This window comes from Tursiops truncatus, chromosome X (genome assembly GCF_011762595.2).
Source record: "Tursiops truncatus isolate mTurTru1 chromosome X, mTurTru1.mat.Y, whole genome shotgun sequence".
Taxonomy (NCBI): Eukaryota; Metazoa; Chordata; class Mammalia; order Artiodactyla; family Delphinidae; genus Tursiops; species Tursiops truncatus.
Window position 1 is genome coordinate 99,523,062 of NC_047055.1, and position 18,312 is coordinate 99,541,373.

The 18,312-nt window shown below is 34.9% G+C and overlaps 1 long non-coding RNA gene across 1 annotated transcript in view; it reads left to right on the forward strand.

Moving 5' to 3' along the window:
• The first annotated feature begins 376 nt into the window (after positions 1 to 376).
• LOC141277608 (uncharacterized) overlaps positions 377 to 18,312 on the forward strand; it is a 56,408-nt gene continuing 38,472 nt past the window's right edge. Inside the window, exons 1-2 of the long non-coding RNA XR_012329243.1 lie at positions 377 to 503; positions 1,754 to 1,819. This is a non-coding gene — a long non-coding RNA (uncharacterized lncRNA). The remainder of the gene's footprint in view (positions 504 to 1,753; positions 1,820 to 18,312) is intronic.

Sequence of the window (18,312 nt, forward strand, 5' to 3'; positions counted from 1 at the left end):
GTACCCATTCAAAAGTCATTTATTTCTAAAGCTCCTCTTAATATGTAAACCAATAGTAATGAAATATTGGTTTATTGACACTTTTCATAGAAAGCGATTTATTTCCACTTTTATATGTGACTGTTTATATAAATATAAATTTGCTTTTGAGATTAGAGAGAAAGTAAAAAGTTTAGACCTGGCTTGCGGGGCTTAAGTTTATCCATTACATTGTTAATACTTCATACATTTAATATATTTTGTAGGTACTTCAAAAATTTGCTTATGCAAAATATTTTAAAGTATTTGCTCCTTATCAAAAGAATAAAATTTTATCACAGTATGGTCTTTGGTCACCTTGACGAGTTGCTTAGTATAAAACTTGCTTGTTTCCCAACAGAAAAGCACAATGAGTTTATCTCAACTTACCAAGAGAAATGAATCTCTGGAGAATTGGCATTAAGATTAAGTCCTGTGGTTTGGCTTGTCTCTATTTTGATGGATGTCCTCTTGCCTATGTTCCCGTAAGTAAAAGAATTCAAATAAAATGGCTATACTGGATGTTTTAAGGTTATCATGACATTAAATAAATATTTGCAAGAAAATAATAAAAACATTATCATTCTATTTTGGTAGACTTTATAGGGACCAAACAGTTTATTTTTCTCAAGCTGTAGTGTAGGAATAAGAAGTTGTACATTAATTATTCACATGCAAGCAATAGAAAGAATTCATTAGCTAAAATTGTGCAACATCTGTTTGTCACTAAAGAAATTGAGCAGAATCATGTGAGAAAATAATTTACCCAGGAAATGGGCTGGTCCTAATCGAAGGGGGAAAAGAATTACAAGAAACACACTTCATCATTATGTATTTTTACTGGAGGAGATGAGATATACTTAAAAGTGCTTGATTTTAAACTGGTATGTATGGAGCCCTAAGAAAGTGTAGACTTCACTCAAGAGCTGTGATAGTTGTCAAGGCTCAGCTAGATATCCTCATTCTCTATACTTTCAACAAGAAAAGTGTCCAGTTTATTGGCTTTAAAAGTTGATGAGATCAAAGGAAAAATGTCTAAAATAAACTTAAAAAACAAGGAGCAAATGGCAAATGGAGACACAAGTATACATAAGTATAATTTTGCTCTACAGTTTTCCAGAACAATAGATTTTTTTTTTTCTGAATCAGGTAAATCTAGAACACACTAGTGCCACACAGAAGTCCTGGAGGGCTTGAACAGCATGTGAAATAATACAAGAAAATTTTAAAATTTAGAAGGAGAACTGTCTCTTATGTTCAAGCTATTGTAGTCTTCCCAAGATTATTTGTCCAAGCCTTTATTAGCTGTCTGATTCACAGCATGAAGCTCCATTGTATCCTGTCACTTTCGACCATGGAAATCTTTTCGTTTGAATCTACCAATGTTTAGTATTCAGAGGTCAGGCATTATCACGTTAGAGACCTGGCCACATCCTGGATTGCTGTGTGTAAACTGGGCATAAGTCCCCTTCCACCACAATCCTCTTTCCATGTGTATCATGGAAGCCACACCCAAGTTTGAGCTTTTCAGTCTCTTAAACTCAAAACTTTAACCTTCTCCTCCACCTCAGGGCTAAAACAGTTTATTTTCTCATTAATGATTTTTCATTAATTTTTCTCATTAATGATTCTAAAACATAAATTCTATTCACTGGTTGTCAGAAGGAGTGCAAGTAGGAAGTTGTAAGGAAAGCTCATATTTCTAAGGATTTCCATTCTTTTCCTCAATTTGTAGGTAGAAAACAGATTACTTTGTTTTCCCCTGGTGAATCCACAGCAACTGATATGAACCAAGACACAGGTACTTGTCTTGTTCTCACTGCGTATATGGTCACTTCTCATTATTCATGTTAGTTATATTCTATAAGGTATATGCAAACACTGAATTAATGAATACCATTAATTCAGGTGAAACCAGAGTTAGGTTGCTCCTAGGTGAAATAGAGTTACGTTCCTGCAAACCTCTGGTCACAGCATTTTTGTTAACCAATTAATAAATAGCCTTGTTTTATGTGTATCTGTGTGTTTATATTAGATAACTTATCTAATATCTATTGTTGATTCATTCACAGTTAACATTGAACTCCCAACAAATAGCTCTGTGACTCATGCTTAAACATTATCTCACATACTTATTTTATCCATAACACACATCACAGCCTCCTTGTACTTAAGAACATTAGATAACACTTCAGCCCTACACTTGGGGGCCACTTTAGACAACAAAATAACCAACCAAAAAAAAGCACAAAATAAGGAAGAGGTGGTCCTAAATACACTGCAAAGAGGACACTTGTTTACAGTATGAGAGCTGAAATAAGAAGGCAGAGTGTGGCCTTGTTAGATACCAGCTGGGAAGATGCACATTGGTTGATTCAAATTTTTTTACTGCTCTGCACATGTCGACCAATTACCGTGAGATCCCTGCAGGTATTGATTTTGGGGTTACATGTAAATTTTAGTGAGTGGAAAAATTTACAAATATAAATCCATGAATAATGAGAATTGACTGTATGTACACATCAATAATTATATATTATATGTAATAAATAATATATGCAACATATAATTACTATATATGTATAGATAATCAGAACTATGTAAATGGCTTTGGCCTTATCACCAGACTAAGCAGGAATAATTAAGTTAGGGAAAAGAACTGAATTATATATATTAAGATAATATTTGGCAACTACATTTATGTGCTTTTGACCTCCAAAGCATATTACTAAGTCTCAAAAAAGACATACAGAGCTGAGTGAGAGAAATTAAAGGCTTGGGTAGGGAAGGTGAATATAATTTTATAGACCATAGTGAAAAATCAACTTGAATAAACTCCAAATGGAATGAAATATCACTTATTCAAAGGAGTAATGACTGTGGAAAAGCCAAGGTGAGTAAACACTGACAATCAAAATTATAGAAAATTATGAGAATATTGCTGTTATTGATAACAGAGGTGCTAGCTGAACTTTGGGTCACGTGGAAGGTAGAAATATTAATCTGAAGACCCACCAAATATAAACTGAATATTAGTAAGTAGTTCGTGTAAATTATGACATAAGCCAAAACTGTTTATTTATTCATTCATTTATGTATTTATTTATTTCAGTCATACAAAAAGCTAGTTTCTAGGGGCTGTTGACTATAGTTGAGATAGAATTCTGTGGAAAGCAATTTTCAAAATTTAATGAAGAAGTACAAATAAAGGAGAAAGTCTTTTCTAGAATGTTTGTGTTTTATAGTTTTAGGAAGGTCATGAGTTGTAATAGTTTCATACTTTAATATCACCCTGCTTGCACTCTGTCAAAATTCAGCATTCTCTCTCACAGCAGAATGAGACAGAATAGGTTAGACCTATTCTGTAAAATAGGATAGGTACTAGGTCAGGTAGTTGAGTGCAAATCTTGGCAATGAAAATCAATCTACCTGAAAAGTGTGGGTACTTCATAAGATGACCAGTGAGATCTCTTCTGACAGATGCATAAAGTAGAGTGGTGGCGAATTCTGTTGTGTCAACACTTAGAACTTTGGTAGACAAGACGTTAACTTTACATGGTCTTCTGGGACCCTAAAAAGAGTAGCATGTTTTAAGTGTGCTAAGGCAACCAAGATAATAGGTAATTTCAAAACCAGCACTTGGTGCAAATACTAAAGCAGACTGAGGACTGAAGGTCATCAGAAATAGGTAATCAGGATCAATCCAAAGCAAAATTACCCAGTATTGAAGCAAAGCAAAATTACCTCGTAATTCAGACTCAGTTCTATCAGGAAACTTGAGGGTGATATTTTAACATACAAGTGCCATGTGTACAATTTCTCTGATGAGAATGAAAGAGGGGGGTTTTGAAAAAAGTTTCAGTAGATAATTCCTGTGCCAACCATCAGCCCTGTATGTGGTGCAGGAGAGGGAGCAGTGATAAGTTAGCCTTGGGTATGTGTAGGACATTTAGATGTCAGGTCTTCCCAGTTCAGAGAGAGACTGAAATGTGTTTGTCTCTTTCTCCTTTTTTCTGAAGTTTTCTGTATCCACTGATCTATACAATGAAAATAGATCATTATAATATTAAATGCTGCACAATCTAAAATCTTGGTAAGTTAATATTTCCAAAATTAGTTAACTTTGGCTTCTAATCCTATATCTTGACAAAAGCAGAAAGACAATACATGTGTGTAATCCCAGCAGAGTAAGTTCCTGTAGAGTTCATAGATCTAAATATCTTTGTACCATTTGAAGTAAAGGATTTTTTTTAAACATCTTTATTGGAGTATAATTGCTTTACAATGGTGTGTTAGTTTCTGCTTTATAACAAAGTGAATCAGTTATACATATACATATGTTCCCATATCTCTTCCCTCTTGTGTCTCCCTCCCTCCCACCCTCCCTATCCCACCCCTCTAGGCGGTCACAAAGCACCGAGCTGATCTCCCTGTGCTATGTGGCTGCTTCCCACTAGCTATCTGTTTTACGTTTGGTAGTGTATATATGTCCATGCCACTGTCTCACTTGGTCACAGCTTACCCTTCCCCCTGCCCATATCCTCAAGTCCATTCTCTAGTAGGTCTGTGTCTTTATTCCCATCTTGCCCCTAGGTTCTTCATGACCATTTTTTTTTCTTAGATTCCATATATATGTGTTAGCATACGGTATTTGTTTTACTCTTTCTGACTTACTCCACTCTGTATGACAAACTCTAGGTCCATCCACCTCACTACAAAACTCAATTTCGTTTCTTTTTATGGCTGAGTAATATTCCATTGTATATATGTGCCACATCTTCTTTATTCATTCATCTGTTGATGGACACTTAGGTTGCTTCCATGTCCTGACTATTGTAAATAGAGCTGCAGTGAACATTTTGGTACATGACTCTTTTTGAATTATGGTTTTCTCAGGGTATATGCCTGGTAGTGGGATTGCTGGGTCATATGGTAGTTCTATTTTTAGATTTTTAAGGAACCTCCATACTGTTCTCCATAGTGGCTGTATCAATTTACATTCCCACCAACAGTGCAAGAGGGTTCCCTTTTCTCCACACCCTCTGCAGCATTTATTGTTCGTGGATTTTTTTTGATGATGCCCATTCTGACTGGTGTGAGGTGATATCTCATTGTATTTTTGATTTGCATTTCTCTAATAATTAGTGATATTGAGCATCTTTTCATGTGCCTCTTGGCCATCTGTATGTCTTCTTTGGTGAAATGTCTATTTAGGTCTTCTGCCCATTTTTTAATTGGTTTGTTGTTTTTTTTGATATTGAGCTCCATGAGCTGTTTGTATATTTTGGAGATTAATCTTTTGTCCGCTGTTTCACTGGCAAACAGTTTCTCCCATTCTGAGGGTTGTCTTTTTGTCTTGTTTATGGTTTCCTTTGCTGTGCAAAAACTTTTAATTTTAATTAGGTCCCATTTGTTTATTTTTGTTTTTATTTTCATTACTCTAGGAGGTGGGTCAGAAAAGATCTTGCTGTGTTTTTTTTTTTTTAAAGAAGAGTACTTTTAAAAAAAATTATTTATTTAATTTATTTATTTTTGGCTGCATTGGGTCTTCGTTACTGCGCACGGGCTTTCTCTAGCTGCAGCGAGCGGGGGCTAATCTTTGTTGTGGTGCATGGGCTTCTCATTGTGGTGGCTTCTCTTGTTGCAGAGCACAGACTCTAGGCGTGTGGGATTCAGTAGTTGTGGCATGTGAGCTCAGTAGTTGTGGCTCACGGGCATAGAGTGCAGGCTCAGTAGTTGTGGCACACGGACTTAATTGCTCCGCTGCATGTGGGATATTCCCGGACCAGGGATTGAACCCGTGTCCCCTGCATTTGTAAGCAGATTCTTAACCACTGCGCCACCAGGGAAGTCCCTTGCTGAGGTTCATGACAAAGAGTGTTTTTCCTATGTTTTCCTCTAAGACTTTTATAGTGTCTGGTCTTTAATCCATTTTGAGTTTATTTTTGTGTATGGTTTTAGGGAGTGTTCTAATTTCATTCTTTTCCATGTAGCTGTTCAATTTTCCCAGCACCACTTATTGAAGAGGCTGTCTTTTCTCCATTGTATGTTTCTTGCCTCCTTTGTCATAGATTAGTTGACCACAGGTGCGTGGGTTTATCTCTGGGCTTTCTATCCTATACCATTGATCTATATTTCTGTTTTTGTGCCAGTACCATATTGTCTTGATTACTGTAGCTTTGTAGTACAGTCTGAAGTCAGGGAGTCTGATTCCTCCAGCTCTGTTTTTCCTTCTCAATATTCCTTTGGCTATTCAGGGCCTTTTGTGTTTCCATACACATTGTGAATTTTTTTTTCTAGTTCTGTGAAAAATGCCATTGGTAGCTTGATAAGGATTGCACTGAATCTGTAGATTGCTTTGGGTAGTAGAGTCATTTTCACAATGTTGATTCTTCTAATCCAAGAACATGGTATATCTCTCCATCTGTTTGTATCATCTTCAATTTCTTTCATCAGTGTCTTATAATTTTCTGCATACAGGTCTTACAAAACCAAATCCTCCAACACAATATTAGAATGATCATGATCTCTGATAAATATACATCTTGAAGGCATCCTATTTTAAATAATTAAACATATATTCCTCAAATTTTAGAGGTTTTTTTTTTTTTTTTTGTGGTATGTAGGCCTCTCACTGTTTTGGCCTCTCCCGTTGTGGAGCACAGGCTCCGGATGCAGGCTCAGCGGCCATGGCTCACGGGCCCAGCCGCTCTGTGACATGTGGGATCTTCCCAGACCAGGGCACGAACTCATGTCCCCTGCATCGGCAGGCGGCCTCTCAACCACTGTGCCACCAGGGAAGCCCGAGGTTTTTTTTTTTTACTATGATTTCAAAGCATCTTCATATAAAACTTTCTTGCCAGCCTGCTGAACCTTTTACATGTTTGAGATAGCTGTCCTTCAGCAGGCAGTAGAGTATTTCATTTGTAATTTGTAAATCCCCTTCTGGACTGCAAAATGAAAGCACTTTCTAATGCTATAAATGTGAGCCTGGGGTTCCAAAGAGAGGGGAATATATATAAACCATTTAATCTCAATCTATTCTACTAATTTATTTTTTCCTCATATAATTAGTCATAACAGTGAAAATGAAAAAAGCATGAGAGTGAATTTCAGCATTATTTCAAAAAAGTTACTTTACATTAAATATATGCTATTCAAGTTTAATTTTTTTAGGATTCAAGAAATGTTTACAATACATTTTTGTAGTTTTGTTGCATTTGTTCTCATTTTTTCAAATAATAAAAAAATAAAGGCATCCTTAATTATTTGAATTTATAGAGAATGTAAATTAAAATATTTATTATTATTAGCTTAAATTCAACATTTATGAAGTAACATTTGACTCTTGAAATATTTTAAGAGGTGTTCAAATCTTTCAAAATATTCCATAAGATTTAGAGGGTAAAAACATTTTTTGATTGAAAACAATGAGCATGACAAGAAGCAAAATCAAAGCAGCCTATTAAAATGTAGTTTTCACCTTGAGTTCGGCGATAACTTTTTAGATATACCACCAAAAGCAAGATTCGTGAAAGAAAACATAGTATAAAAGTCGGCCTTCATTAAAATTGAAAACTACTCTGCAAAAGACACTGTTAAGAGAATGAAAAGACAGCTACAAACTAGGAGAAAATGTTTGCAAATCACATATTTGACAAAGTACTTTTATCCAGAATATACAATTATCACTTAAAGCTAAATACCAAGAAAATAAGCTTCCCAATTAAAAATTGGACAAAAATCTGAACAGACACCTCACAATAGAAGATATATAGATGGAACATAAACATGTGAAAAGATGCTCAACAACATATGTGATTAAGGAGTTGCTAATTAAAGCAACAATAAGATACCATAACAAACTTACTAGAGTGGCTAAAATCCAGACACTGACAACATCAAAGGTGGCAAAGATGGGGAGCAGCCGAAACTTTCATTCATTGTTGGTGGGAATGCAAAATGGTACAGCAACTTTGGAAGAAAGTTTAAGAATTTCTTACAAAATTAAATACACTTGTAACATACAATCCCCCAATCATACTCCTTGGTCTTCACCCAAGTGAGTTGAAAACTAACATCCACACAAAACCCTTCACACTAATGTTTATATCCGCTTCATTTATAATTGCTGACACTTGGAAATGACAGAGATGTCTTTCAATAGGTGAATGGATTTTTAAAAAATACTGTGATACATCTATATAATAGAATATTATTCAGTGATAAAATGAAATGAGCTATCAAGCCATGAAAAGACAAAGAGGAACCTTAAATGCATACTGCTAAGTGAAAGAAGCCAATATGAAACTATATGACATTCTGGAAAATGGAAAACTATGGAAATAGTAAAAATATCTGTGGTTGCCAGGGATTAGGGGGAAGGAGGGAGTGATAAATGGGTGGAGCACAATGGATTTTTAAGGCAGTGAATATATGACACAGTAATGGTGGATACCAATCATCACACAAAGTATGAACTTAGTATAAACTGTGGAATTTAGTTAATAGAAATATATGAATCTTCATTCATTAATTTTAACAAATGTGCCACAATATTATAAGATGTAAAAGTAGGGGAAACTGTGGGGGACAGGGAGGAGGGGTAAATAGGAACTCTGTACTTTATGCTCAATTTTTCTGTAAACCTAAAACTACTAAAAATAGTCTATATTCCTATATATAAATTATATATATAAATGTATTTAAATTGATAGACTTTTATATTTTATATATATATGTGTATATATATATATATATATATATATATATACATAGTGTAAGTTGTTTTGAAATTATTTAATTGCTGTAATTCCAATGCTCTCTATAAATGGGCACAGAAACAAATATTGTGGACATTGTATTACCTTTTCTTCAGGCATGTTTGATTATGGTAACTTCTAACTTATTTTCATTTTTTCTCATTTTTGATTTCTCTATCTTGACCTTCAGCATGAGACATGTCACTTGGTTCTCTTTTTATAATCAGTTGTTGAATTACTGGAAGTACAGTGCTATTCACTAAATCACACAGTGCTATAAGGCACAGAAATTTTGTCATGCTGGATTTTAGAGACCTTAATGACACTGGTGGCATTCAGTGATTGCCCTAGAATAACAACACTTTAGGAATTGGGGTGCTAAAACCCTTGAGAAACAGTTACACTAGACCTCTTGTAATAAAGCTTAAAAGCAAGCCTTAAAAGCTTCTGATCCACTAGTAAATAGACTGATTGCCAGAACAAATCTCAGTAATCTCTTAAGGAAGAAATCCAAATCCAGACTCTCAACATACAAAATCTAAAATACACAGAACACTATAAAAAATTAATAGGTGTGCAAAGAAGTGACTCATTTCCAAAATAATAGTCAAAATAAAATTTGAGATGAGTAAGGAGTTTCAATGATCACACAGGACCTTAAAATAGCTATTATAAATATGTATACAGATTTTAAAAATAAAGTCATTTTGAATGAACAGATGAAAAATATAGAAATGGAAACTAAAAAATGGCCTAAATGGAAAGTGTAGAACTGAAAATTTCAATATCTATAATGAAAATTATCCTGGATGGGTTGGATGGAAGTAGAAGAATAGGGTATCATTGTACTTTTATACATATAAATAGAAAGTATCCAATTTATTTTTTTAAATGCTGAGAAGAAAAACTGAACTTTAATAAGACATGGGAAAATTTTAAGCGGTCTAACATATGTATACTTGACTCTCTATGAGAAAAGAGAGAGAAAATGGGCAGAGTAAATGTTTGATGAGGTAATGGATAAAAGTTCCCCAAATTTAGTGAAAAATACGAACTTACAGATCCATGAAGCTCAGCAAAATTCAAACAGGATAATAAATATAATTAAATAATAGACACTTCATTGCCAAACTACAGAAAACCCAAGGTAAAGAAAAAATTTTGAAAACAGCCAGAATAAGATGAAATATTATATATAAGAAAGTAATGATATGAATGTTTTTTAGTTCTCATCGGAAACAGTGGAATCCAGAAAATATTCAACTGATATATTTTAAATGCTGAAAGAAAAAAACAGTCTAAGGACGTACATTAAATGAAGAGATGTTGATTTAAGAAAATTTACTAAATCTCAATAAGAACAGCTAGATTCTTTGGCCCTTGAGCCACAACCTGCTCCAACTCCCCTCCCAGCTTAGCATAATGGAAGCTCCACTCTTAGTGGTGTGGCCAGGAAAACAGGACTCCCTTTTCCCCAACATCTGTCAAATGTTCCCCAAAGGAACTGAGTTTATTTGGGAGAGGGTGTGGGAAACTGCAAGCTAGGAATTATCTCAGAAACAATGTATGTTTGAGTGGTAAGCAATTAAGAAGAGGCTGGTCACTCCATGAGGGTAACAAATTTAATTGTAGGCCAAGAAATTTATCAGAAAATCCAGGAAAAAAGATCCATAAGGAAAGTCTTTTTGGAGTCAATAAAATTCAAAAATTGACCACAAAAACTGCTTTTGCAAAGGGACTCAAGTTTAATTGGATCAGATTGTTTAACATTTTATGCCCAAAGGCATTATTGAAAACAATAGAGGATGTATTAGTCAGGGTTCTCCAGAGAAACAAAACCAATAGAATGTATATATGTACAAAGAAATTGATTATGAAAATTTGGCTCACACAATTATGCAGGCTGACAAATCCCAAGATCTGCAGGGTGAGTTGGCAAGTTGGAGACTCGGGAGAGCTAATGGTGTAGTTCCAGTCCAAAGGCCAGCAGACTTGAGACCCAGGAAGTGTTGATGTTTTAGTTCAAGTTCAAAGTCAGGAAAAAGTTGATATACTAGTTTGGCTATAGTCAGCTAGAAAGAATTCTCTTTAACTTGAGAGAGGATCAGCCTTTTAGTTCTATTCAGATCTTTGGCTGATTGGATGAGTTTCACCCACATTAGGGAAGGCCATCTACTTTACTCAGTATACCAATTTAAATGTTAATCTCTTTAAAATGATTCCTTACAGAAACACCCATAATACTGTTTGACCAAATATCTGGGTACCCCATGTCCCAGTCAAGTTGACACATAAAATTCACTATTGTAGAACAATCAACTGACAATTAGTAGAGTCTAACAGTTGAGTGAGATAAGACCATATAGTGAGCAGGAAAAAGACAGTCTAAGAAAGCCCTACAAAAAACACTGTCATGCTAAGGTAACTTGACCATGCCCAAAGCTGAACCCGCTAAGGAACAACATCAGAAACTCCACAGTGTAGGGGAAAGAGATGTCACTAAAAAATCCAGCCAAGTCACTTTAAAAAAATGAAATTAACAAGATCCAGGGAGGGGATGAATATTCAGATTTCCTACAATATTATTTAACATGTCCTGTTTTCAAAAAAAATTAGATGGCATGCAAAGTAACATGAAAATGTAAGCCATACATAGGGAAAAAAACAGCAACAGAAAGCGCCTATGACAGGGCCCAGATGTTGGATTTAACAGACAGTGACTTCAAAGCAGTCATTATAAATACATTCAAAGGACTAAAGGAAATCACAGGCAAAGAACTAAAGGAAGTTTTGATGACAATATCTCATCAAATAGAGAATATCAATAAAAGATAGAGATTATTTTTAAAAACCAAATTCAGTTTCATGTGTTGTAAATAAAAAACTGAAATGAGAAATTCACTAGGGTCACAACAGTCAGTTTGAATTGGCAAGAGAAAAAGTCAGTGACTCCGACCATAGATTGATAGAGATTATGGAATCCAAAGGACAGAGAGAAAAAAGAAAGAAAAATGAACAGAACTTCAGCAAAATATGGGACACTATTAATCATACCAACTTATGAATAATGGATGTATCAGAATTAGAAGAAAAGGAACAAGCAGAAAAAAAAATTAGAAAAAAATAAAAACAAATTTGATGAAAAAAAGCTACACATTCAAGACATATATAAAATGCAAACATTTTCTCCTATTTTGTGGGTTTTTCACTTTGTTGATAGGGTATACTGAAGAGTAAAATGTTTCATATAGAAGTATAATTTATTTATCTTCTCTCTCTGATTGCTTGTGCTTTTCATGTCATGTCTAAGAAGGCTTTGCCTTAATGAGATCCCAAAGGTTTACATGTATATCTATGATGTTAGCTATGGGTTCTTCCTACATGCCCTTTAACAGATTGAGAAAGTTTCCTTCTATTCCTAGTTTGCTGAGTGTTTTTTTAGATTTATTTTTTATTGAGGTAACATTCATTTATATTATAAAAAATTCATGTGTACAACATTATATTTCTACTTCTGTATACCCGATAGCATGCTCACCACCAAAAATTTAGTTTCCATCTGTCACCATACAGTTGATCCTGTTTACCCATTTTTCTCTCCCCTCTGCCTGTTCCCCTCTCAAAACCACTACTCTGTTCTTTGCACCTACATGTTTGTTTTTGTTTGGTTTGGTTTGTTCATTTATTTTGCAGTTTTTGTTTGCTTTTTATATTCTACATATTGAGTGAAATCATATGGTATTTGTCTTTCTCTAACTTATTTCACTTATCATAATACCCTCAAGGTCCATCCATGTTGTTGCAAATGGCAAGATTTCATCTTTTCTATGGAGTAGTATTCCATTGTGTATTCCATTGGAACTCCATCCCAGAATGGAGTAGTATTCCATTGTGTGTGTGTGTGTGTGTGTGTGTGTGTGTGTGTGTATACCACATCTTCTTTATCCATTTATACATTGATGGGCACTTAGGTTGTTTCCATATCTTGGCTGTAGAAAATAATGCCATGATGAACTTAGGGCTACATAAATCTTTTCAAATTAGTGTTTCTGAATTATTTGGATAAATAAATAAATAAATAGGATGTCTGAATCATATGGTAGTTCTATTCTTAATTCTTTGAGGAATCTCTATACTGCCTTACATAGTGGCTGCACCAATTTACATTCCCACCAATAGTGTGTTAGTGTTCTCTTTTCTCCACATCCTCACCAACATTTGTTATTTTTTGCCTTCTTGAAATAAGCCAATCTAACTGGCCTGAGGTGATCTTGGTTATGATTTGCATTTCCATAACTATTAGTGATGTTGAACATCTTATCCTGTGCCTGTTGGCCATCTGTATATCTTCTTGGGGAAAATGTCTATTCAGCCCCCCTGCCTATTTTGTAATAGGGTTGTGTGGTTTTGGTTGTTGAGTTTTATGACTTCTTTATATATTAATATTTTGAATATTAACCCCATATTCAATATATCCTCTGCAAATATGTTCTTTCATTCAGTATCTTGTCTGTTTATTTCTTTGACTGTTTCATTTGCTGTGCAGAAACTTTTCTGTTTGATGTAGTCCCATTTGTATGTTTTTGTTTCCCTTTCCTGAAGAGACATATCTAGAAAGATATTGCTAAGACCAGTGTCAAACAGCATAGCTCCTATGTTTTCTTCTAGAAGTTTTATGATTTCAGGTCTTACATTCAAATATATAATCTATTTTGAGTTAATTTTGGGATACAGTGTGAGATAGTGATCTAGTTTCATTTTTTTGCATGTGAATGTCTAATTTTCCCAACACCATTTATTGAAGAGACTACTCTTTCTCCATTGTATGTTTTTTTTTTTGCTCTTTGTTGAAAATTAATTGTCCATATATGTGTGGCTTTATTTCTTGGTTCTTGGGTCTGTCCCATTGACCTATGTGTCTGGTTTTCTGCCAAGACCATGCTGTTTTGATTACTATGGCTTTGTAATATAGTTGAAATCAGGAAGTGTGGTACCTCCAGCATTGTTTGTTCTTCTCAGGATTGTTTTGGCTACTCAGGTCTTTGTGGTTCTATGTAAATTTCAGAAGTTTTTGTTTTATTTCTGTGAAAAATGTCCTTGGTATTTTGGTAGGTATTGCATTGAATTTGTATATTTGTTTATGTGATAGAGACATTTTGACAATATTAATTCTTCCCATTCTTGAGCACAGAATATCTTTACATTTATTTGTGTCTTCTTCAGTTCCTTCCACAATGTCTTATAGCTTTCAATGTACAGGTTGGTCATCTCCTTGGTTAAATTTATTCCTAGGTATTTTATTCTGCTTGTAAATGGGATTGTTTTCTTAATATCTCTTTCTGATAGCTCACTGTTAGTGTAAAGAAACAAAATAGAGTTTTGTATATTGATTTTGTATCCTGAAAATGCACTGTATTCATTTATTATTTCTAATAATTTTTGTGGTGTCTTTAGGGTTTTCTATATATCAAATCATGTCATCTGCAAATAGTGACAGTTTTACTCTTCCTTTCCAATTCGAATGTCTTATCTCTTTTTTTTCCCTGATTGGTCTGGCTAGGACTTCCAGTACTATGTTGAATAAGAGTGGTGAGAGTGGACATCCTTGTTTTGTTCTTGATTTCCGAGGGATAGCTTCCAGTTTTTCACCATTGAGTATGACGTTAGCTGGGTTTTTGTCATATATGGCATTTATTATGTTAAGGTGTGTTCCTTCTATACCTACTTATTGAGAGTTTTTATCATAAATGTGTGATGAATCTTGTCAAATGCTTTATCTGCATCTATTGAGATGATCATATGGTGTTTATTTTTCATTTTGTAGTGGGGTGTATCACACTGATTGATTTTCAGATGTTGAACCATCCTTGCATCCCTGGAATAAATCCCACTAGATCATGGTGTGTGATCCTTTATATATTGTTTTATTAAGTTTGCTAATATTCTGTTGAGGATTTTTGCATCTATGTTCATCAGAGAGTTTGGCCTGTAATTTTCTTTTTATGTCATGTCTTTGCCTGGTTTTGTATCAGGGTGATGTAACCTTGTAAAATTAGTTAGGAAGCATTCCTTTCTCTTCAATTTTTTGGAATAGTTGATAAGGATAGGTGTTAAATCTTCCTTGAATATTTAGTAAAATTCACCTGTGAAGCCATCTGGTCCTGGACTTTTGATTTTGAGGGAGCTTTTTGATTACTGTTTCAATCTCTGTACTAGTAATCAATCTTTTCACATTTTATATTTCTTCAAGATTCATTCCTTGAAAGTGTACGATTCTAAAAATTTGTCTGTTTCTTCTAGGTTGTCCAGTTTGTTGGAAGACAGTTAGCTGTCCATAATATTCTCTTATAACCATTTATATTTTTATGGTATTTGTTATTTCTCTTTTGTTCCTGATTTTATTGATCAGAGCCTTCTCTCTTTTTTCTTAGTGTGTCTACTTAAAAGTATGTCAATTTTCTTTAATTTTCAGAGAAAAAACTCCTAGTTTCATAGAGCTTTTCTACTGTCTTTTTAGCCTATATTTCATTTAATCCTGCTCTGATCCTTATCATTTCCTTCCTTCTGCTGACTTTGGCCTTCGTTTGTTCTTCTTTTTCTAGTTCCTTTAGGTGTAAGGTGAGATTGTTTGAGTTTTTTCTTGTTTCTTGAGGTAGGCCTTTACTGCTATAAACTTTCCTTGTAGTACCACTTTTGTTGTATCCCATAGATTTTGGTATGCTGTATTTTCATTTTCAGTTGTCTTCCAGTAATTTCTGATTTCTGTTTGATTTCTTCATTGACCCAAACTTGCTCAGTAGCATAATGTTTTTCAGTTTCCACATATTTGTGATTTTTCCAGCTTTCTTCTCGTAGTTGATTTTTAGTTTCATACTCTTGTGATTGGAAAAGACATTTGGTATGACTTCAGTCTTCTTAAATTTATTGAGACCTGTTTTGTGTTCCAACATATGGTCTATTCTTGAGAAAGTTCCATGTGTACTTGAGAGGAATGTTTTTTCTGCTGCATTTGGATGGAATATTCTTTACAAATCTATAAAACCCTTCTGGTCTGATGTTTCATTTAAGGTTACTGTTTCCTTGTTGGCTTTCTGTTTGGATGATCTATCCCTGATGTAAGGGACATGTGTTAATGTCTCCTTCTATTCTGCTGCTTTCAATATCTCCCTTTAGGTCTGTTAATAATTGCTTTATATATTTTGGTGCTCCTATGTTAGGTACATATATATTACCACTGTTGTGTCTTCTTGATGAATCGTCCCCTTTATCATCATATACTGTCCACTTCTGTCTCTTGTTACCTTTTTTGGCTTGAAGTCTATTTTGTTTGATGTGAGTATGGCTACACCCACTTTCTTTTGACTGCCATTTGCTTGGAGTATCATGTGCCATCCCTTCACTGTTAATCTATGTTTGTATTTAGAACTGAGATGAGTCTTCTGGAGGCAGTTTATAGTTGGGACTTGTTTCTTAATTAATCCATCCACTCTCTGTCTTCTGATTGGTGAATTCAATCCATTTTCATTTAGGGTGATTATTGATAGATGGGGATTTAGCACTGCCTTTATTTTTTGTTTTCTGGTTACTCTGTATCTCCATTGTTTCCTTTTTCCTTATGTTTCTGCCTTCCATTTTGGTTTCATGGTTTTCTCTGATATTTTTCTGTTTCCTCATTTTTATGTTTTGTGTCTCTGCTCTAAATTTATGTTTTGTGGTTACCATGAGGTTTGCATAAAAAAGTTTCATTTGACTATTTCAAAATAGTCATTTTTCTGCTGATATGTCTTATCTTCATTTTCCTATATTGGTTCTGTCCTTTTCTTCTTCCCCTTCTGTGTTTTTGTTGTCTCAAAGTATCCCTCTTTATGTTGTGAGTTTGTTACCAAATTGAAGTAAATATAGTTATTTTTTCTGCTTTTCTCCCCCTTTGACCTTTACACTATTATAGAGTGTTTAAACACCTCTTCTGATAAAGAGTTTCAATTTTCTGATTCTGTCTTCCTATTTATCACTTACTCAAAGTTTTGTGTACTTGTGCCTTTTTTTCTGGTAGAAGAGCTCCTTTCAACATTTCTTGTAAGGCAGTTCTAGTGTTGATGAACTCCCTCAGCTTTTGTTTTTCTGGCAAAGTCTTTATTTCTCCTTCATATCTGAATGATAACTTTGCTGGATACAGTAATATTAGATGACAGTTTTTATCTTTCAGTGTTTTGAAAAGGTCACTCCACTACCTCTTGACCTGTAGAGTTTCTGCTGAGAAATCTGCTGATAGCCTAATGGCGATTTCTTTGTAGGTTGCCATCCTTTTATCCCTGGCTGCCTTTACAACTCTTTCTTTGTAATTTGGTTTTTACAGTTTTAATATATCTCAGAGAAGGTCTTTTTGAATGGAAGTAATTAGGTGTTCTCTTAGCTTCATGCACTTGTATGTTCCAGGTCGTATATTCCAGTTTCTTCACCAGGTTTGGGTAATTATTAGGTATTATTTCTTTAAGTAAACTCTCTGCTCCCTTCTCCCTCTCTTCACATTCTGAGATACTCATTGCCCTAATTTTGCTCTTCCTAAAAGTGTTGCATAGCTGTCATACAATTTCCTCATTTTTTAATATCTTATTTCTCTTTCCTCTTCTACTTGTATCATTTCTAGATTTCTGTCTTTCAGCTCACTAATTCTTTCTTCCATATGGTCTACTCTATTTCCAGCGCTTTCTAATGCATTTTTCATCTCATTTATTGAGCTCTTCTGCTTCAGAATTTCTCTTTGGTTCTTTTTTATTTTCAATCTCTTTGGTAAAGTATTCCTTCTGTTTATTAATTTTATTTCTGAGCTCATTGAACTGCCTTTCTGAGTTTTCCTGTAGTTCATTGAGTTTCTTCATGACAGCTATTTTGAATTTTCTATCAATTAGTTTTCAGTATTCTATGATTTTAAGTTTGGTTTCTGGAGAATTGGCATTTTCTTCTGTGGTACAGTGTTACTGTGGTTCTTCATGGTGCTTGGAGTTGCTCCTTAGCTGGCATGTTTGAAGTAGCAACAGGTTAGAAATTAGACGTCTTTCTTTTGTTTTACAGTAGGTGATGCTATAGCACGTTTTTGGTGTCTCTTACCTGAGCTGCCTCTGGTTATATTTGAGAGTTGGCACTGTCTACCCGCCACTGCCTCTGTCAGGGATGTGGCCCCTCACCCTCATTATCACTCCTTCTCCCTCCAGGGTCATTAGTACCTTGTTTTTGCCAGTGTCATTGATGTCAGTGTGTGATGCACCAGGATGGTGGGCTCTTCCTCACATCTGGGATACCTTGAGTCACAGGCTTAGCTGCTGCAAGGGGTGGGGAAGGATAGGTGGGAGGATCTGGGGTCGTGTAGGGACCTCTTCCATGTCCAGTGATGTAACATTCATGGGCTCTACCATTGCAAGGGATAGGGGACCAGAGTCCTGGGTGCCTCAGTGGCTGGAGGGATGGGGCCCCAGGCCCCACTGTCTCTGCTGCCCAGTTGCCTGTGGCCATGGGTGCCACTGCAGCCAGGAGG